The 24971-nt window shown below is 36.7% G+C and overlaps 1 protein-coding gene across 2 annotated transcripts in view; it reads right to left on the reverse strand.

Annotated features, from left to right (window-relative positions):
* The window catches only part of ZNF804A (zinc finger protein 804A), a 280325-nt gene that overhangs the window by 75819 nt on the left and 179535 nt on the right, over nucleotides 1-24971 (reverse strand). The gene's annotated exons all lie outside the window — the stretch shown is intronic.

A 24971-nucleotide genomic window follows, 5' to 3' on the forward strand; every position in this document is an offset into this window, starting at 1 on the left:
AATCCAATATCCTGTGGCCTCACTGACTTCTGCATTTTAATTTGCTATCCCAGTGCACAGTAATTTCTGGTTATCTGTGTCATAGTCTTAAGCACATCTCAAGATGAAATGTTGGCAGGTTGTCATGTTTGTTAAGAACAGGTGCTCTGACGACTATGGCTGTTTTTTTGTTGTTGTTGTTCTTGTTGTTGGTGTGTTTTGTTTTTTTTTCCCCTTTCTCTAGCTACACTTTGAAATTGGGTACTCTGCATGTGAAAGTAACCTCCGGCCATCTGCAACGTGTAGATCCTTTTATCCTCAATTTATACATACGTGCACAAACATTAATTTTAATCAGGAAAAGCTAAGACGAAATACCAGTGAAGGAAGACTTGTTAGGCATGACATTTCATTTATAGATACAGCTGAGAAGATTAACATCTGAGCCAGCAGCCTGTCCTTTACTACCTTCAGCTACCCAGAAATGAAACGCCACGTATGACAACTCATTCCTCACTGCTCCTGAGAAATTCTTGCTGCCATTTCATGCTGTCTCCCTGGACTATCTCCCTACACAATAATATCAATTAAACAACAATTCCAGAAAGTTCTAAAGAAGAAAACGTGCACAGCTACTCTCAGGGCATGCACATATGTGTATATTTTTTCTGATTAATGTTTTAAATGTATTTAATATGTGACTTGCATGAAATAAGGTTAGTTTCTTGGGACTCTGCTTCTGGAAAAACTTCAGAACAAATGAACGTACCTATAAACAAATACACTTGGGCAGCAGGACAAGAGAAAGAGAAGAGAAGGAAAAATATAGGTGGAAGCCCAAGCAGGTTTGTTTGCAGACATCAGTGCCAGAATGATTACTCTACAACTGAGTTAGGAACTAATCTGAGTCCAGGGTCCCTTTTATTCTCAAAGCTTTCTATTCACACTGTTTAACTTCTTCCTATCAACATGGAGTATAAAAATAAACTTTCCAAAGGAAAAAAATGAATTATACATAATGTAGAACACATGGAAATGAAGAAAAAATCATTTTAATGTCTGTTTAAACAGGGTGATATCTTCTAATTTTTCAGGTGAATCTTTAACTGATCAAAACACATTGTCCAAATTCCCTAACACATAGCCATATCCTAACAGCTTTTATTCAAGCAACAGGTTAGAAGGAAAGCAAACCTTAAGTAGATTTCTATGAGTCAAAATTAAAATAATGTAATAATGCACATGTGACACAGAAAAGGAAAGACAAAAATGTTTTTACCCATGAATGTAAATAGATGCATCACAATAGTTTTAGTACTGTATTATATTTACAATAACAACCTTTCTGTAAGTGCAGAATTCAAACAATTTTTACCAAAAAAAAAAAATAGTAAAAGGATATTTTGCATGCCCTAGATGATCCATAGGGATAACAGTAATTCTATACCAACACAGTGCTATCCCAGTAATCAGAGCATCTCCCTGGCTTCACAGGTGCATTGCACACACAGTAAGATTGGCAGGCAAAACAAAACAATGTAATTACTCATATAGATGATTTGCATCACTTATGACACCTCTGAAATTCAGAGGTGCTGGTTATATTTGTTCAGGCCCTATTTGAAGGCACTGTCCAAAAGGCAGCAAGAAAATCCAGCGTGTTCAAGTATTACTCATTAGCACAACACAGCAAATAGTAAGGTGGCTACCCCTGCCTTCATCAAATGATATTTCATTTTATCTAAATATTTCACTAAACATTGTTCAGCTGCTTAGCACATGTTAGTAACATAAAACAACCTGACATCTCTTACATTTTTCATGAGGGGTAGTTTCACGTAACACTAGCTAGACTTAGGAAAGCATTATTATAGAAAAATCACCGGAGAATGAATTGTTTACAGTGACAATGGGTTTCTTGAGCTTTTCTATCTGAGAAGATGCATTGGCTGTGATCACCAGGTATTTTAGCACAGAGCTTTTTCTTTCCCCACTCAAGTACATTCTTTCTGGAACTCCGAAATGTCAGGCAATTGGCAGATGCACTTTACATTTGCCTCATTTCTTCCTACTGAAATTGTCTTTGCTAACAAAAGAGAAACTCAAAGCCAGTTTTTCCCACTAGGAGTATTTGTCATCTCTTCATGTTCATTGTGTTTGGAAAATTCAGGGTAAAGACTCTGACTGACACCCAGGTTGCTTTGCCATGAAAATCTCATAGCTTATTTGCGATGCCTATCATGCTGAGCAGAAAAACAGGTGCTTGTGCTGAAGTAGAGGGTGTGTGTGTACAGGAGTCAACGTCTCTCTATAGGAATTAGAGAGAAGACAAATGGTGATTCTAAGGAAGCGCTACTGATGCTGGGAAACCATAAGACAACACTTTAAAGAAAATTAAGTCTTCTACCATACTATTAACACAGCAAAAGCATGTGATGAAGTAATGCTTTTGAATATCCTATTTCTGCAGCAATTTTAGCATATAGACAACGTTTAATTAATTTTCAGGGGACCTGATCTAGATGGACCAGCACATCTTCAAAAAGTCAGACTAACACCAACAAGGTGTTAATGATATCTAATCTAATATCTAATGATATTAGATAGCAGATATGATATTAGATAGCAGAAAGCTTTTTTTTTCTCCTCCTTCTCCTTTTGAAGAAACACCTGGAAATTAAATGCAAAAAGCCAACTTTTTGGGTAGTTGTCTAGGTTACAGGGGAATTTCCTGTCCACACATTTTTAGACATTGATAAATTCATGGAGGGACTTATTTTCAGTTTTTAACTAAAATGAACTTCTGCTCTGCTGAAGAAAGACAAATACACACCAAATTTTATGCCTGTTAGATATTGAACTGTATTTACACACTCTAGGAAACACTTAAAATATTATTGGGAAAAAAAATAAAGCCTTCTGCTCTGAAATTAGTGCCAGGCGATGTGCTGCTATTGCAGCTGACACCTTCCAAGCCTATCTTCATGTATTCCACTGCATGACCATGGGACCAATACCATGGTCTAAGGGTATAGGTCGCAGTCACAATTCTATGCATCCAGTCTGAGTTATCACCATGCGTTAAGAAGCAGCTAAGTTCATGCCTTTCTATGACATTATAACCTCAGCAACATTTGAAATTTAGAGGCTGTGAAAGTCCTGAGGAATATTTACTGTTTTGGAAGAATAAATCAAGATTACACCAATTTTCTGCACACACATACCCCACCCCTTAACTAACAGGCCTGTAACTGCTTCCATGCACTAACCATTAATCTCAGGGCTTCAAGAACAGTCACTACACCAAACACATTGAAAGAAATAGAAAACCTATAGAATGGGAAATTTACTATGATTTGAAGACCTTGCATCAAGACACCCTCATCAAAAAAGGCAAATGCAATTATTTAAAACTTACTTCCATACTCACTTCCCAGTTCCATGGGACATCATCTTTGCAACTCTGAGATTCCATTTTTGATCACACTGCAGACCATTTCCTTCCTCTCTCTCTCTCTCTCTCAAGCAAGCAATTAGTCACCATTTACTTCTACTATTTACTTCTAAAAGGGGAAAAGCTCACCTTCAACTTCTTTTAAAAGTTACCCAGTTACAAACTGGCTTATTTCCACAGCTTTTTTCATGTAAGAATTGTAAAGAACTTCAATAAACAATTCTATTTAAAATTGCTAATCAAGCCATCAAGTCTTGTAAGATGCAGATGTTCTTCTCATTTCTGCTGTAGACTTGCTGAGCAACTGCAGGGAAATTATTTCAGTTCATTGTGCTTTGGTTCCCTATTCATTAAACTGATAACAATAATTCCTTTCTCTGACCTTCTGTAACACTTGCTCTGAAGCCTATTGTAGATTTTACTGTGCACGTACTGTCTCTTATTATGTATAAATTTTGTATTTATTAAAATAATAAATTGATTTCAGTTGTGACCTCAAACAACCACTATAGAAGAAATAACTAGTATACCAGCATTTCAGCTGGAAAAAATGATTATGCTATTTTTTCCTCCTAAAATACAATGCTTCAGCAGTGAAGTTAAGATGAACAATAACACACATTTTCACTCCCTACTTTGTAATGCCACATCATCTTGCAGCTATCCAATATTAAATGGGGAAATCTCTCCCTGAATACCAGATATTACTTCTAGCAACCAAAGAAATATTGATTAACTCATGCATCCTTTCTAAGCCCTTAAAATTTTATACGCTATGCAAGTTATTTTTAATACAATCCTGAATAAAGGGACTTGTGATATATGAACATCACCAAGCCTCTAAAACAAAGCCTGTGGTGAGAGAATATTAAATGTGGTCTACTATTACATCAGAATTGATATGCTTAAAAAAATAATTAAAAAATGCCACAGGCAGAAGGAGTGTCTACTTAATCCAGAGACAAAATCAAAGGGAATATTAGAAATGAAAGTAAAGTTTCCTATCTGTGCTTAGAGATGCACAGCACAATTTCAGCAGATGACAATATTCAAGGATAGGCTGTTAGAGACAATTTTTTGATGCCTTCCCTTTCTGATTATTTGGATGCTAATGGTAAATATTAGTGTTTTCTAGGATCAGTCAAATTATTCTCAGAACAGATTTTCACTATGGACAGTATTTGATATACATCAAGAAATGAACAAGGCTGATGGTATGCCCTAGATTAATCTGTTGTCTTTGGGCAATTAACTTTACTGTATTACAGACTCAGCATTACACAGAAGGCCAGGGGAATTTGCCACCATGTCTGTAGCTTTCCAATGGATTATATATTTGGCTTTGCACTGCTGGAGAACAAAAAGATCATCCTAACAGAAGTCATGTCCTAATTTCACAAGTAATCAGGATTGGAGAAGTTACTGTTTCTGAAAGTAGTCTTCTTCCTACCCTATACTTTTAGGGTAAATAAGGAAATACTTTTTTTTTTTTTTCCTCCTCCTCCTCTTTCACATAAGATACACCAATTTCCCTCATTTCCTACAATGCTCCCGTTTGCACACTTGACTGAATTTAGGCTTCCTAGTTATGAAAAGGTTTCTGAGCACATCCACAGCCATCAGAACATGAAAACAGCTTCAGTAAATTAACTTTTTAAATTTACTGTATTTTTTAATTTACTATAAATTAAAAAAATATTTTACAGTTTTTTTTAGTAATTAATTAATAAATTCAATTAATTCACAGTAAATTAACATTTTATTTTTATTTTTTTAATAAGTAGAAATCTTTTCTATGATCTTTTTTTGTTAAGGATAAAATAATAGATAAATATTTTTAAAAATAGACCAAAGGGACAGATAGGTTGCAGTGCTTGCTATGACAATGATGGCTGGTACCATGCAATTTCTAAATGCAGGTTTCCAGTTTCATAGTGCTTTAAAACTTTGTTTTAAATTCCGCAAAACTGAAGTTTCACTGAAAAGTTAACTATTTTTGTTGTAACCAGCCAGCTAGTTTTGAGAAGGGAGAAAATGGATTTGAATTTATGAGGAATTTATAATTCTGTGAGATAACACTTTTGCATCTCTAATATTTAATTTTGAAAAATAAGGTGTTTTTTTTTTTTTTTTGTTATATGAGTGTTTCAAAGTTTGTCTACAATCACATTGTAGCTTAGAAACCTATTAGAAAGGCTTAGTCTTTTTGATATTTTAGTATAATAAAGTTCATTAATTAGTAGTGAGTCACCTAGCTTTATACGACTACTCAGTGTCTTCAGTACTGATCTCCAGCAGACTGCAGAGTAATAAAATTCATAAGCTGGAAAGATCTGCAAATTATCAAAACAAAAATATCAAGGACAGTTTTTCTATGGAGCTGAAAATATAAAACACAATATAAGGTTGTCTTGTGGAAAAAAATAATAAAAACAAGCTAATTAATTTGAGATGAAAAATCATTATTCAAAGATGAGACGCTTGGGAACTAATTTATCTGCTTACATCTATACATTTCTGTTATTAGTTACATAAATAATTGCAGTCCATATTACCGCTAGATCCCCTATATCAGGCAAAATGTAAAGATCATGCAAATTAGAAATTGCCCAGAGTAAAACAAATCTATATATTTAAAACCATGTTGCCACCTAGGGAAATGTCATGCAAGCATCTCTATCTCCACAAATCCCACCCACCTTGACTACTCTTCTCTACCTGAAATGCTTTTTGTCTAATGAATTTTGAAGAGATAAAAACAACAAAAAGTCCACTGGATAAGTTGTGAAGCACACATTTATATTCCAACTGATTAAGGGAAACATCCCTCTACCAACATTAAGGAGTAGCAAGTAAACAGTTGAAGTAAACAGATCTTTCATTTAGGCTGGCTGCCATGGTAAATACAAAGAGCTGGGAGACATGAGCATGGGCAGAAGAGGCCTCAGAATATATGAAAGAACTTCAGCTTTCAAGTACAAACTCATGGAAGCCTTCAGGAAAAACACCACCACACACAGCCAAAGATGTAAATTAGTAGACAGCTAAGCAAATTAGGGGGGAAAAAAAACTAGTACATTGGGAACACAGTGGTCAGAGAAAAAAAGTCTCCGGAAAACAGTTTTTTGGCAGAAGGAAGATGTTATGAAAGCAAGCAAGAAAAGGTCTGATGTGGAGATTGACAGCTAATTAGACAAACTTGTAAATCGATGTGATGGCAAATAATGTTATTGTGATTTTACACCGTATTAATAAAGATTTCATTCTGTGGACAGAGCTAATTAAATGTCTTCCACTGAATGGTGTTGAGCCCAAATTTACCATATGTACAAGCCTGACATAGCCGAGAAAGACACAAACTGGAAGGAGTTCTGGGTAGGGGGTGTAGGGAGGAAAAAGAAAAAAAAAAAAAAAAAAAAAGGCATTGTCAAGTATATGTGAAGAAACATTTTAACAACAAAATTTATGAGGGAGTTGGACAAGATGACTTCCCGATGTCCCTTCCCACCTCAACCATTCTTATTCCACAATTGTGCAATTGTTCAGATGGTTTAAGACACAAATAATGTAAATCACAGGTGAGACAGTCTATTTAACACACTAGAGAAACAGTATTTCACATAGGAGTAAAACAGACTGGGAAAAATAAAGATAATATTTGTGTGAATTAATGCAATACAGATAAAGGACTGTGTATCAGTAAGATTGGTTCCATTCTACAACTTGAGAGATATTCAATTTGACTGCCTGAAAACCAGACAATTCAGAAATCTGTTCTTGCTGGATCTTGCTGGAACATTTCTGAGAAAATCTATGAAGGTGTTTTTGTTTTTTTTGTTTGTTTGTTTTTTGACTCTTATGAAGAAAACCCAGCCAAAATTAGCAGAAAGCCAACATTGTTTTGCCAGGAAATACACATTTGACATGTAACCTCTGCTCATAACTGACTCCTATAACCACCATGGTCTGATTATAATGCATACACTTTAAACCAGAAACATCTATCTCAGGAACTGACACGAGCACACAGTTGGGAGTCACACTGAATTTTTCACAGCAAGTTTAATCGTTACTTCTACACCTTCTTTCCATACCCTGCCCCATCTCTCTATACTGGGTGAGGAAAGGAATTAATCTGCTAAGGCAGCATTGTACACGCTGGAGGAAAACAAGAACATTCCCACACAGAAGCCTGTTTTGTTCCTAGTTTGCTTAGGGAAAGAATATCACAGCCTCTCGCATTTTGAGGAAAAGAGAGACAGAACAGAAGATAACTTCAGTATCTATTTGGATATTTGACATGCTTATTAAATATTTATCTTTTGGGGATCTTGCTGAGCAGGTTGTCTTGGCAATATTCCCCTCATTTTCCTGTCTGCCCACTCTTCAGTTTCCAAAGATTTCTTTCTGAATTCTGCATTTTGTTTGTTTTAGCCATGGCTTCTTCCCTGTAAATAATCACGGTCACAAACATACTATGTATGCTGAAATACATACATGTAGATATACATAATTTTAAAAACATGCATATAGAATTTCAACTTGACAGTGCTCAGTATCATTTCTTTGGCTTAGAGATTTGGACCAGACCCCTGATGAATGATGAAAGCCAATGATGATTTCAACTTAACGTGTAGTAATCTTTGCTCTGACAAGCTTAAGAAAACGCAGGAGGTTTTCATAGTTCTTATGGAGTGCACTTAGCCAATTTAGCCAGCTAATGACCAAGTCATCTGTAAAGAGAGGGTCTTCAGGTAACACGGGTGGCATCAGTGCCTACATCTACATTCACTGAAGCTACCTTTGTTTAACTAATACTAAACTGTTTCCAATAGAACTGTTTAGATTTTGCTGGACTGCACGCAAGTTTCCATGATCCATCCTGAGACATAAGAAAAATGTACGTGAAGCTAAAATGATACCAGATGACAATCTTATTTATAATGATGGCTGCAGTATTGTGTGCCAATATTAAGAAATTAATTTTTCACTCTATTTCCCTCCTGCAATTTTTTGAGATTTAACTGATCATTCCTCAGCTGTAATTTTGAGCTCCACTGAACTGCTGTGGCTGTTCCATTTAAATAAATAAATATTTTTTAAGAGCGTCAACTGAAGTCTTTCTGCTGCAGCTGAATGGTGCAACTCATTGTGTTCTTACCAGCATTCCTCAAATGGTGACTTAGTATCTTTGTTGGGAAAAACAAGGATATCAACACTAACCCTGTTTTTATTTTTTCCCCCATTAAAACAAAACACAACACAGCAACAACAAAAAAAAAACAACACACTAGTCATCATAGTGAACAGAAAACCAGGATGCATGCACGTGTGTATATTATTCGATGTCTGTACATATTATGTACACATCTGCGTGCATGCAAGACTTGTATCTTGGCTATTCATACTTCAAACAACATTCTTGTGTGAATATAAATAACAACAAAATTTGGGAACAGAGAGACGTGTCTAGTCTTTCTCTGCTATAACTACTTTACACAGGTTGTCCGTTTTTCCTAAAAGGTGGACAAACACAATTTTAAGGTTTCTGAGATTCTTTAACGTAGATAGCTACAAAAAGACAAGCCATATCATAAATCACCATTGTTTAGTGGTTTTCATACTTCAACCTGTAATATTAGTTATTTGTGAAGAGGATATTACTAGAGCCAACTCGTACCAAATTGCTCATTTTAAAAATACCATTGCAAATGGATAATGCAATGGTTAAAAAAAAAAATAAAATCATTTCAAGCAGTAATTAATGAGTTTTTGCAATAAGAACCAAATAAAAATTACAATACTGCTACTACGAATAGTAAAAGTAAAGAATTAAAGAAAGCACTATTTGGAAATGGAAAGCTCAGACCTCTGGTTTTCTTCAGTACAGGCTCATTTCTTTTTGGTTTAACTCCTGTCCTGCCCCCACAGTAGACTGTAGGTTCTACCACACTGAATATGTCACCACGGTCACTAAGCAAGGACACAAACTGGTATACCTTGCATGTTGGCAGCAGCTTGGAGCTGTCACACAGAAAGGAATGGAATTCTGTACTCCCTTCCTCATGATGTACTGAAGAGATTTATGGATTGCAAAGCTACACCAAGCTCCAGCCAAGTTCCCCCCACCCTCCCAACAGAAAAGCCCCCAAGTACTAACATATAGAATCCATCTACCATTATTTAAAACAATAGTTTTAGATTAGGAAGAGCACTATAGGAAACAAAAGCATTATAATAGCATGGGATACAATGAAATGATAGCAATATAATGTGAGAGGTTTGCAGAAATGTGAGGAATATATACTAAGATAGATTTAAAAAATATATATGTTGGAGCAGCAAATAAATTAATTCCTCTGCGGAGCTGTACTAATTTCTAATGTGTCACCCCTTCTTTCCCCCCCCCTCCCCAAAAGTTATATTGTTCTGGGAGGCTGACAACATTTTAAACATACATGACATGTTCTAGCTGTTCTCAGCAGAAGAACTATTGCATCTTATATTCCTTCAACATTATAATTTAATTAAGGTGGAAGCTACGTACACAAGCTGCATTTATTAAAAAATATAAATCAAAATGTCTGATGCAAGTTATTGATATTTTCATCTCAGTTTTTCTGTACTGGTCCTCATAAAAATAATTTTCGTTTTGACAGCCTGACTTCCAGGTTTTATATCGTAGCTCTCAGTAGGACATGATCATGCATATACATGTTAACCTTTACATAAATTTTCTTTTAGCAAATGTATTTGATGCCAATTCATGCATGTGCATATTTTGAGGATTATATTTTAAAATTTCAATCATTTTGTCCATTTTCTTTAAAAGAAAGGGTTAGAGATTTTCCAGAAGGAAGATGAAGACATTCACCATTAAAGAATCTTAAATTACCAAACAAGTTATTCAAGTAAAACTATTAATACACCTCTCAGCATTAACCCACTTTGCTGCACACTCTCCACCAATGAGCTGCACATTTGCTTGAAAACCACATACATTTACATCTCACTAACCTCTAGCTATGATGCAAATTAGTTAAGTCACAGCATGATGCACAGCAGCTGATATACATACCACAGCATGGCAATATGTGCTGTGTATATACAAATGTACACAATAACACATGCACATAAGCTCAGAGATACTACACATATTCCTGCTGGTTGCCTGAAGATAGAGGTGCCTATACAGTTTTGTGCTCCTGAAGATGCCAGACCTATTGTCCTGAACACTGAAGTCTTACTTGGCCAACATAAACATTCCAGGGATTTAATATATACAATATTTTGAAGTAATTATAACATCTATCTAAGCAGTCCATATTCAGCTAGCTAACTATATCTGTCAAAGATATTTATGTATCACCAGCAATACCTAGTCATTATAGTACCTAGTCATTATAGAGAAATGATTACAGGAAAGAATCTAAATCACCATTACAGCAATCTTGAAGTACAATATTGTAATTACAATTTGAATTTCAAATACAGAACACAGGCAGCAATGCATCTCTTTGGGACATAACTTTTGCTAGTCCTACTGCCTTCAGTTTTTATGTTTTCTATTAGAAAATGGTATTTTCCATTATTTTTTCTATTTCATTGACACTCTGCAAATGCATTTCTATAGACGTGATATACTACACTATGAATATATTTACATTTACTCTAAATACTTAAAGAGAAAAAAGCAGGATATAATAGCATAAAAGTTATTTCTAAGCTAATTCATGTTTGCATTTTATCTGCACATTCCATGGCTGAAAAACTGGTGGAGAAATAAATCACCAACGCTCATTGACCAAATCTTCAGACTGTGTTGGTTTGCCTGAAATTTCTCAGATGATCCTTACCAATAAGAAGAAATAGGCCTAGTCTAACAGAAGACTACTATGTATAAGACTAGAAATCTACTATGAGTTTCAAAAAAGTCTTAAAGTCCTGCCTCATTCAAGCTAATTTACAAAGAGAATCCAGGTTATATGAGGGATCTGTAGGAAACTATTCAGCAAGTAAACAGTAGCTCCCTGTACAGAACTATACTAATTGTCCTCTTCTGGAAACGTTTTATCTTCTTTCTGCATTGCATAACTTGAATGCCATTGACTCAAATGACAGATTAACAACTTGCATTAATTGGAGCACAAATTGCAAGGGCTTGATGAAATAAAGAGACATACGTTCTTTATACCCCAACTCTGCAGACTGCAGGTTTTAATGTGCTGAGAATAGAGTTGCTCCTTCTCCGTCTGGATATTTAAGAAGATTGGTGGGAGCATTCTCTAAACAAGCGCAGGCGGATGGGGGCATATGGGTGATTTACACTCAGCAACTGAGCAACTGAAATAGGTATTTTTAACTTCTGAAGAACAGAAGAAAGGGCCTGAGGGCTTCCCTGTTCTGCCATCAATTCTTGGTTTTGGTGGGCTAAACTTCAGTTAAAATAGTAGGGGAAGTTTTGTACCTAAGCTCTTAACCAAGATAAATTTCAGACTCAGCTCTCAGGAAAGACCAGAGTCTTTTCTTCTTGAATTAAGATTTGTTTGAAATAAAGTGTGTTTATGTCCAGGAAAAATGAACGCTCAACTACAACAAAGAATGCTGCTTTAAAGAACAAAGCTGTTTTTCAGCACTGTTGATAATCTCATCTAGCCTGACCACTGCACAAAAGCAGCAAATGCAATGATCAGATCAGTCCTCTGCAATCACAGCAGTAGCATTAAGTACCATCTTTAAAAGCTGGTTAGCAACTACTATCTTGGCTAGTTGGATTTCTTTTCCCACAAAACTTATCAAAGGCATGCACTGGAATCTCAGTCTCCTGACAGGCAATCATGTAATGTCCAGCTTATATATATATACATTTTTTTTTCTCCACAGCCTGTTTGTTCTCAGTGAGAGAATAAAGCTGCTAAATAAAGAATGCATCTCAAACAGTTCAGTACTTATTCTTTGAGAAGTGAAACTCAAAATAAAACCGAGGCTCCCCACGTTGGGGAGCAAAGGAGGGCCACCATCCTGCCATTGAAACATCTACTTTAAGTTACAAACAGTTTTTCCAGCATGATGTCAACAATTTCAGGTGTTGAGAACACAGGTTTAAATTAGAATTTCCTAAAGCTTGTAAGTTTTAAAATGCAGACATAAAGCCCAAATTTCAGAGCATTCAGGCTATTGCTGCAGCAGACAATCCATCAAATCACAAGAGACTCTTCTCACTTCTGAATAGGAATATTTATCTAGGAAAAATGACTGTCAGTCCTCATGACAGGTTTATTATTCCAATTTCATTTTTCTCATGGCAACATATCAGGCTTCCTAATTAACAGACAAGCAAGCAATTCAATTTCTCCAGTTTAAGGCACACATGTTACTGAGATCTGTTCGAGGCTTCTAGGCATTCTCTGTTCTGCCAGTTCTCCCAAGTTTTTTCCCTGAATTCAAGAAACTTCATTTCTCTCCCTTTTTTATTTTTTAATTTTGAATGCACACTACTGACTGTTCTCTGACTAGTTATGTTTACATTTTTTTCTCTCACCTCTTCAGAGGTAGTTTTTACTGCCCATAAATGGACAGATTCTTTTGCTGGTATTGTCTCATTTCTTGCTAGTTGAGCTCAGAGGATGCCTCATGATGGTATTCCCGTATCTTCAAAAGTCTTTCCAATCAGACTCAGTAGCTTTTAGTTAGAATTATGCAGTTAGTGACAATACTGCTCATGCTTCTTATTATTCCAACTATCCTTTTTTCAAAAGCTCCACATGCAAATATGGTGAAGGAAACAAAGCAATAATTTCCTCTTCATTAAAACCCAGGCAGCACATGCATTCCTGCACCCTATTAGTAACCCAGTCAGGGCTTCAACAGGGAGGTAATAATTGCATAATGCATAGATGTCGAATCCTACATCCGTTTGATCTTCTACAAGTGTTCTGTAGTCAAACCATACCTGCAGCACATCTAAAAGCTGATACAAATTGCTCGTGCTTTGCATAACCACTATACCCATGTTCAGCTCACAGCATCCAGCACAGCGCAGCACACGTGTGCATGACCTCGGGTTTATTGGAGTTCAGCTATATGATGCACATCAGCATTTCTTTCTGGCATTCCCCAGTTATGTGAGCCTGAGCTTGCCATCATGGCCAGGCACTTTCCCTGCACTCTTTATATCACTAACTTGTGACATTAAGTTATACAAGTAACACTTTGCTGCTTGAAGAATAATTTTACTGCCTCACCTGCATTTTGTTTCCACACACCCCGATTCCCTTCAATTTTCCTGAATAACTTGCAATAAAATACTGGACACAGACTCAGACAAACAACTGGGATGCATACATCAGAAATGGCACTTTTGATGTAATGACAGCAGTAATAAACTTCTGTATTTTTCATTGCCTTAAGTACAAAGGATTAATCAAAGATTAATTAATATAAGCTTGCCAAACTACCAGTTGGACAAGATTAGATTTCTGATTTTATTATAAGGCTGTTTAATAAGTAACATATCCATTACCACTGTGGAACTCAAAAACAACTTGGTTCAAAAATCTCAGGCCAGTACATCAGACCGTAAGAGGTTTTGATGCATGTTTTCCTGCCTGGAATAGGATTTCTCAACTCCAAATTCTATTCTATGTGATACAATAGCACATTACTTCCCCCAAAATACACAATGCAGCAAAATAGTCAAGATAGAGAACCACAGAATATCCTGAGTTGGAAGGGACCCACAAGAATCATTGAGGTCAACTGCTGGGCCTCCACAGAGGACCACCCAAACATCAGACCATGTATCTATCTATATATAATATACGCAAAGTCTAATGTAGCTTTGGATACTGTATCAAGGAAAAATGTGTATCTTCTAAAAGTTTGCTTTAATTTTTATTTATTTATTTTTACAAAAAATCACTTTTCGCTTAGTATGTCTATTATATTTATGGCACTTCAAGTTAATACTCCTCCACACCCCAAAAACAAAATTTATACTTTTAGGGAAAAGCCATTAGTATTGCTCCTGACACTTTTTCTGAAAAAAGAACTAGCTTAATGACATCAAAAAGCTATTAAAGTTATATAAACACACCGTCCAAGATACTTGGGCTTCAGCAAAAATGCATACGCCTATTCACCCCTCCCTATCACCCCAGTTCCTAGGAGGAGTACCAGAAAGAATATAGATTCATCAAGGAAGCTTCAGTCACTTAAATAAAGAGCCATGAAATCTCAGAAGGAGCTTTTTTTTTTTTTTTTCTTTTAAAAAGTTCTTGAAAAATAGACTTGCCACATGGGTGCAACTGATTGCTGGGATCTAGCTAGCCACTGGGACCTTAACCCAAAATGTTTCTCATTTGTGGTTCACATATGTAATTCTTACATACAAAAATGATAATTCTTCTCTGCTGAATAGTCCCTACAGTTCTCAAATTTCCTGTTACATTCTCTTTAAATGTTATTAACACAGAACAATTTTCTTTAAATATTTCAGTTGAAACATTTGTTTCCCTCAGCAGAAAGATATTTCTTAATTTATCATTTAGTAGGCATTTCCTTTTGAGTATTTTTTCCTAATATTCCTGTTTAATGTCTTACAACCTTCACTATATTTTCATCTATTTACTACAGGATGTGCATCTCTAAAATAATTCAGGAGGGAAAAAAAAAGAAACAACCCCTCTTTAAAGCCCTTCTGGAGTAGTCTGTGAATTTTTCAGCTGTATGCAATCAACTTAACCAGTGATTTAGGAATTGCAATAAAGCAGGACACATTAAAAAACAAAATTGAAAGTGGTACTTAAAACTTAAAGGCAGTCACATTTATTGTTTTAGGCTTCAGAAAAGTTGTTTGTTCTTTCTGACTTCTACAACCCAGTATCTTCTACCTACCACAGTGCCTTATTTAAGCTGTTTAACTCATCATTCCCACATCCAAATCTCTGACTTCACTCCCAGCCATTGGAGACTAGACCTGCATAACACTGAGTAAACCCTTGGTCAACCTCTCTCCCATCAATACAAGCTCTCCATGAAATGCAAAGCCTCGCCCGAAGAAGACTGACCACTGCCCTGCCACCTCCTAAGGTACCTAGTAGAGCTAACAACAGACACCCACCACAATTCTGATGCTCAGGGTTTCACAGTAAATGCAAGCTGTCCTCTAGAAATGTTGCCAGCAGTTTAGTTTTCATCTGAAAAGCTATGCATTATGAGATAGTACAGAGCGTGCATTTAAAAGCTCTCTTTCAAGAAAACTCTACCCTCCCTCAACAAGGATAACACATGCACCTCTCAGTTAGAAGTGGGGCAATTGCAGCCTCCTGACATTTTATATTCAAACAGCTCCCTGAAGAGAAAGATCATTGCATACTTTCCTGCTGAATTAGATGCATTTAAGCAGGTGGTGAATTGAACCTGCATATGTTACACTTAAAAAGGCTTCCGGAGGAAAAACTTGGTGTAAAGTGTCTGATATTCTGATTTTTTCCCATGCACACACAACTTCCTTTAAACTACCAAGCCATTACGCTCTTTTCATTGTAATATATTAAACTCACTTCATTTGAATTCACTACGAAGTTCCTGATAATTCACATTTCCTCCAAGACAGCTGTGTTACAGAACTACTGAATGGCCACCAACTGTTACCACCAAACCGTGCTCAATTCAAAGTGAAGAGTTAAAATCTAAGCACTTTGGTAGATGTGACACTTTCATCCTAGTTAGCTTAGAAAAGCCACCATGTATTAGGTCACTCCATTACTCTCCTCTTAAACAGAGAAAAAATAAATAAATAAAACACACCTTCCTATTGCTGCCCTCAGGGCTGACCATCAGTTGGGTGTGATGTTGTCTAACTCCCTTTTGAACCTGCTGAACACATTTACTCTTAAGCACTTAGTTTTGGCCAGCACCAAGATCTGCAGTGAGCCAGACAGACTGTTGGTCTTGCTAGGTGTGCCACTTCTCACAGCAAGGGATTTTCTATTTATAGTTGTGCGTATTGTTTGCTTTTGCTGTTTCAATTAAAGAGTGAAATACACCAACGCATACTGGGCTTGTACTCCACCTGCCCCTATACAGAGATACATTGCCACTAAAACATGGTCTTGGGCCCTTCTGACCCACTTGTGCAACTGCAGTTCTATTGTAACAATGCCGAAAGGAAAGATTGACCCAAAACACCAGAATAAATGTCCTTCCGTTCAGAATCCAGACTGAGATATGAATTTTACAGCTACAGCCTACGAAATAATTTGCATATCTGTGCAAATGGATGCCCCAGAACAGCTTGAAAACTCATATTATGAAGGTCAGTTACAAACACACTGTAACATCTACTAAAAGGAAGTGTAATAAGATATTCAGCTGTAGAAACCAGCAGGGTAAAATGCAACAATATTGCATGTAATATTACAAATAACTTTATTATTTTGAGTGACATAAAAGACTGTATTTCTACCAAACATCTGTGAATTAATATTAAAGAAATGCTTTCATATACACAGGTACATTCCCCTAGAGAAAACCAGAAACTGCTGTAAGAATTAAGCCATTATATTCAATTTGCCCCACCTCAAATAAATATAAACAGGAAAACAATGAATTTGTTCCTTTTCCTTAAAAATATAGAACGAACAAGGAAAGTTTACCATCCAGCAACTTTATACCTTGTCAAGAGAAAATAAGCTTTTTACAAGGGTTCCTTTTCAATGTTTATTTTAAAAGCCTCATTTTAAGCAGGCAGTATTTCAGAAGACAGAAAATGAGGCATTTTTACACAAAGACATATCATTTCCTTTTGTTGTTACGCACTAATATATTCTCCAGCCTGTCAGACATGTAAAGCGTACATTGAAATTCTTAAAACTCTACAAGCCTTACTTATCTTTAAAATTCTTATGGATCCTTTTTTCTTAAGAGATGAAGACTGTGGAAACAGACACCAGAGACTAAGGACCAGCCAGTTTTCCAAATGAAACACTCACAAACTGTAAAAGCAAAGGGATGAAACAGTACCAAACTTGACACTGTTAAAACTTCCACATTCTTTAGGTAAGGACAAAACTGGAGACACTGTCTAGACCAAACACCTCAGCCTACCACATCTGAAGAATGGAAAATGCATCCAGCAAAACAAAAATAGCCAAATAATGAAGTGGTGTTACTGATATTTTAAATATGGCATTTTTCAGTATATGTTTAGTTCCAGAATTATTTTAGACACTCAGCTTCAGTAATATATCTGCAGAAGATGCACCAAACTACAGATCATATTCTCTACTTACTGGGGAAGCCAAACGCATATAGGAAGGAGGTGCTATGCTATGTTCATCTAAGGACGAGTTTCCTTTGGCTACCTACACGACAGTCATTAAAACAAACAATCATTAAAACATACGATTCTTGTCAAGTATTGACATGAGTTAACTACAGAATCGGCTTTAATTCTCTTCAACTTATAAAAAGGATGCAATCCAATCATTTTAGCCAATTACTTTTATCTCCCAAAAATACTACATTCCCAAATGTATTACACATTTGTATGAGTTGATACTTGTTAGAATTGGCTCTATTTGCCACTAATACCTACTTTACGGTTTTTGTATATTGCATATACTGTAAGCTCTGCAAACATTTCCAAAAGCTGCATATATGCTGTAGGATCAAGTTACAGACATAACTATGTAAATAACAACATATACCACAGATTAATTAAAAATAAGAAAGAATTGCCACATCAAATGTTGGAATATGGACATGCTTGCCTGTTCGCACTCTTTGCACAGTTATGTACAGAAGCCTCATGTCTGGAAATGTTGTGTGTCCTTTTTAGCCATAGCAAGGCTTGCTGCCAAACCAGTACGAAGCAGTTCCCTGCTTCAAATGCAACATTCACTTACATAAGATGTCTTTTCATTTTCCGAAGTAAAGCATTATAACAAAGTTTCATGTAACCGATCAAAGTTTCCACAGCAATCTCAGAGGCAATAACACAACCCTCAAATTCTGTCTTCCTGCGAATTGTCTTTAAGATGTAGAGATAAAGCACTCAACTTGTGCTGGTTTCAAAACAGCCATCGAGTTCAGAATGTCCCTCATCTGTTCATCAGTAAGACAAACTAGCAGATTTTATGAATGCTTCTACTCTATCTCTGTAGAAATGGAAAACAATACGTTTGATTCATTGCTAAAAGTTGAGGGAATACAGGCATGAATCATGACTTCAGAAGTGCAGATAATACTTTTAGGAAGCCACTCCAACAGCATTTTGGGCTACACTTGGTGTGATGTGTTACCAGTAAAGCCATGCAAGAGAGGCTTTGTTTGCTTCATCAGTATGACATCCAATATCACTGAAATGGCTTCTTTGATGCCTTGCTCCTTAATTTTCAGAGTGACTGAGGTCAGTATTGCCAATTTTTAGTACCTCATAGTTAGAATCCCTATATATGTTTTCTACTATCTGAAAACAGGCTATCATCTTAATCACAAGCAGCTTCTGAAACTTTTCCTACAGATGTGGAAATTACAAAATTACAAATATATATATATTAAAAAAATGTTAAATTGCAGCACCTAAAAAAGTCACAGGATTTGGGGGGAAGTAAAGGTAAGATCAAAATGTGAGTAAACTTGCACTTTGATAAGTCCATGTCATGGTACTTTACTATTGACAGAATTAGGAAACAGGTGTGCATTCAAAGAGCCTGATGTAATATGTTGGGCATTACAGATTTCCAGGCTTTACCACACCCGATTCTAATATTAAACACCCACTGGGGTCACCTCTGAGTACGGAACCTCATTACGGAGATTCTGAATCATCACTTAAATAGAAGCCAGAAAAACACCACTATTGTAATGGACACAACCAACAAATGGGTGAGTGGGATGGAGGAGACCCCGTATTGTTACAAGTAGCAGCATTTTTCTTCATAACTACCGAGATATAGTTTAAAAAAGGTGTTTTCTGTTTTCTTTACTGACTGAAATTATCAGCAATTTTTGTGTAGCTATGGCAACTTTCACAAAGTGTGAAAAAGAAAAATGGATAAAGCAGAAAAATTTACAGGGAGATTAGGAACCAAGAAAAAATTAAGTTATATTTATATATATTTTTTTCAAAAATCAAGTACATTTCACCTTAACAATGATCCTCTCAAAAGGAAATTAATACTCTCATTGACATCCTATTTTTTAACCTACAATCAGTTTTTATAACTGGAAACCTGTCGAGGAAAAATAACTCTATTTTCTACAGTAGGAGAGACAAAGAAGAGCTCCTACAAGAGATTTTTAACTGCTTACAAAACCAGGCTTTTCCTTCAGATTAATCCTATAATCAAACACAGTGTGCATGCAGAAAATGTTGGAGTATTTACTTGCAGCTGAGTTGACTGAGAGAAGTGCTACTGTTAGGCACTCGCCTTACCTTGAGGAGCAAAAAATCTACTGGATGTAATGAAATCTGTTCCAACACGTTGATAAAAAAAACCCTGCAAAACTGCAAGATCATTAACGTGGCAGTGGTGTCACTTGTAAAAGGCATCAAGGGTAAAAGGTTCTTGGAAGCTGGACATGGGTGCACACGCTTTTTCCACCCTGGGAAGATAGTGAGCGTAGGAAGGGGTTAAAGTCACCTTGTCACCAGCAGAGAGACACAAGTGGCACTTAGTCACTATGGAGGACTTAGAAGGGTTCTTCATGTGCATCACTAGGTGTTGCAGCTGAGTCAGAGTTATTTGATGGTCCATCCTCCCCACTACCACCACTGCTCATATCACATAGGGAGTGCTATTCCCAGCAGATTTATATCCTCCATTTCTGTGCTGTAGAGGCCTCTAGGTTTAGGCAGATTATTTGGAGTTTGCGCTAGGAAGCTGCTCTGTATTTTATAGCTCTCAAGTAATTTAGTCAAAACATAAGTCAAAAATATGCCACATTTTTTACTAGCTTTGTGAACCAGTGGTGACATTAAAGGGAACATTAATGGGATGTTCAGTGAGAACACTGACTGGTCACATGAAAAACTGGGGATCTAGCAAAAGAAGAAAATTATGAAAGCATATATAAGAAAGATGTGTTTAGAAGAAAAACATGAATAAGAAAAGTTGCATGTAAGAAGTAATGAAGCTTATTGTGGAAAAAGGCCAAATAACAGCCAACATTTAACACGAAGACATGTACACTTGTTTTACAGTAAAAATGGATTGAGCAGAAGCCATAGATAGAATAGAGATCTCATTTGCCTATTAAAAATAAATAAATAAATAAAATAAAATAGCTTTTTAACAAAGGGAAAAATTAGCATCCAATGTTAGACACTATGTCTCAGACCAGGGTCTGTCTTACCAAGGGAACACTATTGTGTCTCCTCAGAAATCTGTGATGCCAGACGTTAACCTGAAGTGCCTGTTTTTTGTTTTAGTAGATGCTTCATATTTTCATTCCTCCTCTTGTGCTGGCAGATAACTGAGCCAGAAGAACTAAAACAATTTTTCCATCCTGCTACCAGCTTGAGAGGTCACTGTCCACACGACTCCTTCCCACAAGGTCCAACAACGTGCAGCCCAGCTCTACGGTTCCCAGCACAGGCAGTGCACTGGTGTTTGCTACATCCTCAGTTGGGTGGGTGTAGGAGATACACAGTTGTGAAGCAGACAAACTGTTTTCAAACTAATCCCACAGCCTGGCTGTAATCAAATTCAATGTCATCCATGGATAACCCAGCTATTTAATATTCTGTGATATGGAAAACAAATGGGCATGGTGCAGAGTTTATAACAAATAGGCCAGATCTGAAGACTTGCCAACACCTTTCAAGGCACAGAGGCTGTACTCAGAATGGCTAACCTGGAGCATAAAATCTTCATACAAGACATAGGAAACACACGCTGCTGCTCTGAATCTGTGGGGATTTAAAACTATGTAATATCACACCCCAACTGATGTGAATGGTAACAGCAGCGACACCTGCAGTACCTGTAGCAGTGCTTCATTTGGGTAGAACGCTAGTTCTCCCCCCCCCCCCAAAAAAAAAAAAAAAAGCTTGTACGCAAAACTGAAGTTTTCTGAGATAAATATTAGTGTATTGAATATCTAATGAATTAATAACCACCATTCATTTTTTTCTAAAGTGAAGTAATTTTGTTGTTAAATGTAGAACAAAAATAAGTGAAATCCACAACATATTAAATATTTTACAGCTGCAGTGCCTTCCGGCTCTGCAGATCTTTCCATTTTTAAGGCACAATTAATATTCATATATATATTTTAAAGTACTGTGTCCATATTCAATAGTCATGCAATTAGCTCTTTTGATTGACTTCTATCCTGGAATTGAATGAGGAATTTTATGTCTCTAGTCCTAGCTGATTCTCTGGTGGTAAAAAAGCAAGGATTTTTTTTTCTATTCATCTGAAAGCTTGGGAGATGACCTCATCTTAAAGGCATTTGGATTGTCCCACACTATAGTGTAAAGGTACCCACTGCACTGCACCTTGGCAGGGTCCACCAGAAGGGGGTTTCACTCATCTCTTTTCCTTTACTTTGACACCCAAGTATCAACAAACACCCAGCAAACACAGAATATTTGCAATGCTATTGCAGTCACACCGAATGAGGGCTCCTGACTGGGGAAAAAAAAAAAAAAAAAAAAAAAAAAAAAAAAAGGAATTGGTTCATGTTGAGATATACAGCCTGCTCTTTTCAAGCTATAGCTGCTTGGCACCCATGGAGTCCTAGTGAACTACTCCAACCAACCTATGAGCAGGAATGTGCCATCCAAACAGATGGCTGCAACCGCAGGCAGCCAAGAGACCACGGGTTTTTTCATGACGTGTGGGTGTTGACAGCATTTCCAGACATAAATCCAAATGGCTGTCATTTCTGAGCTTCTTGTCTAAAGGGGATGTGTCAGTATTAGCCTACCTCTGAGACAGATCACCCGCCACAATAGGAAGTCTTCCCTTTATTTATAATTGGTTTACTCTGTGTAACACTTGCAGATCTTTCTTTTCCTGAGTTCTTCTGTAGTGGGTTTCGGTTGCCTTTAGCTACTGCTCACCTCTCAGGTAGACAGACCTCAAGAATTTACGATTAGTTTGCACATGATTTTTGGAGGTTTTCTATTTAGCCCAATACATAGGGCTAATTACAAGCTGTCATAGAGGCAGGGGTATTAAAGAAGCTTTCTGGCTTTATACATGATTACACAAAAAAGAGACATTTGTTCTACATTTGCAAACAAATGATTTCACATTTGGTGTGTCACTGCTCCATAATGTCAACATTGCATAAGGTGCTCATGATCAGGGAGATTCCTCCTTTCAAACCAGCTGACAATGCAGGATTGCTATGTTGCTCTTAAAAGGACGATGCTGGTTTATACAATATGAGCATGTGACCTGTCAAGATTTAGAAGAGCTGTCAAAATCAGCTAGGTAAGGTTTAAGGCATATACAGTCTACACAGAATACACAGACACTTCCCAGCAACCCTTAATTAAATAGAGTGGAGAAACAAGTTTAAAAAAAGGCTTATTTCAGCTAAATCTACATATCAATAGCTGCTCTGGCATTGTCCAATACAAAAAAAAAAGTATTAAGATAATTAAAGACTGAATGGAAGGAACAGTAGAAGGCCTCAGTAACTAATACGGTTAGATAGCATTTGCAATAAATCAGTGACAGAATGCTTCCATCAGCTTTAATTTTCACTTTCTCTAATATTCCACATCAGCCTTATAACAGCCTTTGTTTACACATTATGTGCTGTGGTCCAGTAAATTGCTACAGCATTCTGGATCCCAGACCTCAGACAAACCCTTGGTAGCTCCAGAGGAATGATATCAGTTCAATACCAATTAGTAGCAATGCCCATGGAAACTCTCAGACAATACAGATAGCTCCATCAAGTGAAATGAGCTTTCCTTGGATCCCAAGCCAATAGCAGCCTACAACGAAGCATCTTATAAAGTTAACTTATGATTGATTAAATAAAGATGAAGACAATAATCTACACATTGCATTCTGATTTTGTTTTCAACAAAGGAAAGATGATTTAAAAATAAATGCTTTCTCTCTGCTGGCTTCCTTTCTTCACATGGTAATGATAATATTTGATATCCAAATTAGGAGCCAGGAAGAGGCAGAGCCTTCTAAAGTCACTGAAATAAATAACCAGTAAAAGCCAAGATGCTCCACAATGGTTTTCCTCTTTTACGCTCTGAATATCTTTTTAACACAATTGTCTAAAAGAAGCAGCAATGACTTTAATATCATATAAAAGTAGCTGGGCTGCTAGGAAGATATCATGCAGCTCTTCATCCTTTGCTCAATTTCACATCAGTGAAGTCTTTCACGCCACTTGAAGACACCCAATGGCCGAGGTGCTTTGTGACACGTAAGAGCACCATTGAAGCAGGGAGATGGCACTTTGGTATTTTCCTCTACCCCCAGGAGAGTTCATGAACACCTAAATAATTCCCATAGGATCATTTTTGAGTGGATAAAGGTGTCCTGCTTACTTGCCAGGTTATCACTTCCAGAGCTTGTAAGTGTACTGTTGAGACAATCAATAATAAGAGGCCTCCTGGGCTCTCCCTGGAGAACGAGTCACTCCACACCCAGCAGATGTTTCTGCCTACCAGAGGAACAAGGACTCCGTGGACTCATTCCCTCTCCTTGAGGAGCCCACCCAAGTGCCAGGCTTCCTCCTCACAGCAACAGACAACACACTAACCTGCCTGGAGGCACCACAGTTTGAAGTGCTGTATTGCTCTCATAAGCTTGCAGGGGACAATTACATTTTCTCCTGTGGATTCTGGAAGGAGTGTGTATGGGCTGTAAATTTAACTTGAAAAAAGGAGCCTCTCTCACATAGATCATCTGCAGCTGCGCATGAGGTATTCATTTGAAATTCTCCCATAATTGTAAAGGGCCCCTTGAGAAGAACAAATAAGCCCTGCCATGTTTCCTAATCTTGCTACACTAGTTATACAGAGAAATGTTCACCCCTAATGATGACACAAAAGCTGCTGTAAGCTTTTCTTCTGCAACGCCGCTGCTTATATCAGCTATTATTCAGTTATTCCATCCTAACAGTGGAGAATCATTTTTGTGCTTTTCATTCTTCCTCCCAGAGGGCAACAGATGTAATAACTTATTCCCTGTCTGGCACATTAAGGCTTGAAAAATTAATGCAGTGCTGCTGAGATTTCCACTTCCAGCTTTACTCAGAGTGCAAAAGCTTTGAATTTCAGTGAAAAAATATTAAGTAATAAAAAGCTTATTTTAAGTTTGTTAATGCACTTGTCTATTTTAATGCATTTCCGAGTCTTCTGCAAAACAAGAATTCTGGTAACTAATCTTCCACAATTTCTTTTGCTTCTAAACTATTACTCTACCATTTAACTGGGACCTCTTCTATTTCACAATTATCATGTACCAACTAAAATTTAAACACTATTATCAACTATATATATGTATATATATATTTTTTAAAAGCTAACTTAAGAACATTGATAAAA

The sequence above is a fragment of the Aythya fuligula genome, chromosome 6 (assembly GCF_009819795.1).
Source record: "Aythya fuligula isolate bAytFul2 chromosome 6, bAytFul2.pri, whole genome shotgun sequence".
NCBI lineage: Eukaryota > Metazoa > Chordata > Aves > Anseriformes > Anatidae > Aythya > Aythya fuligula.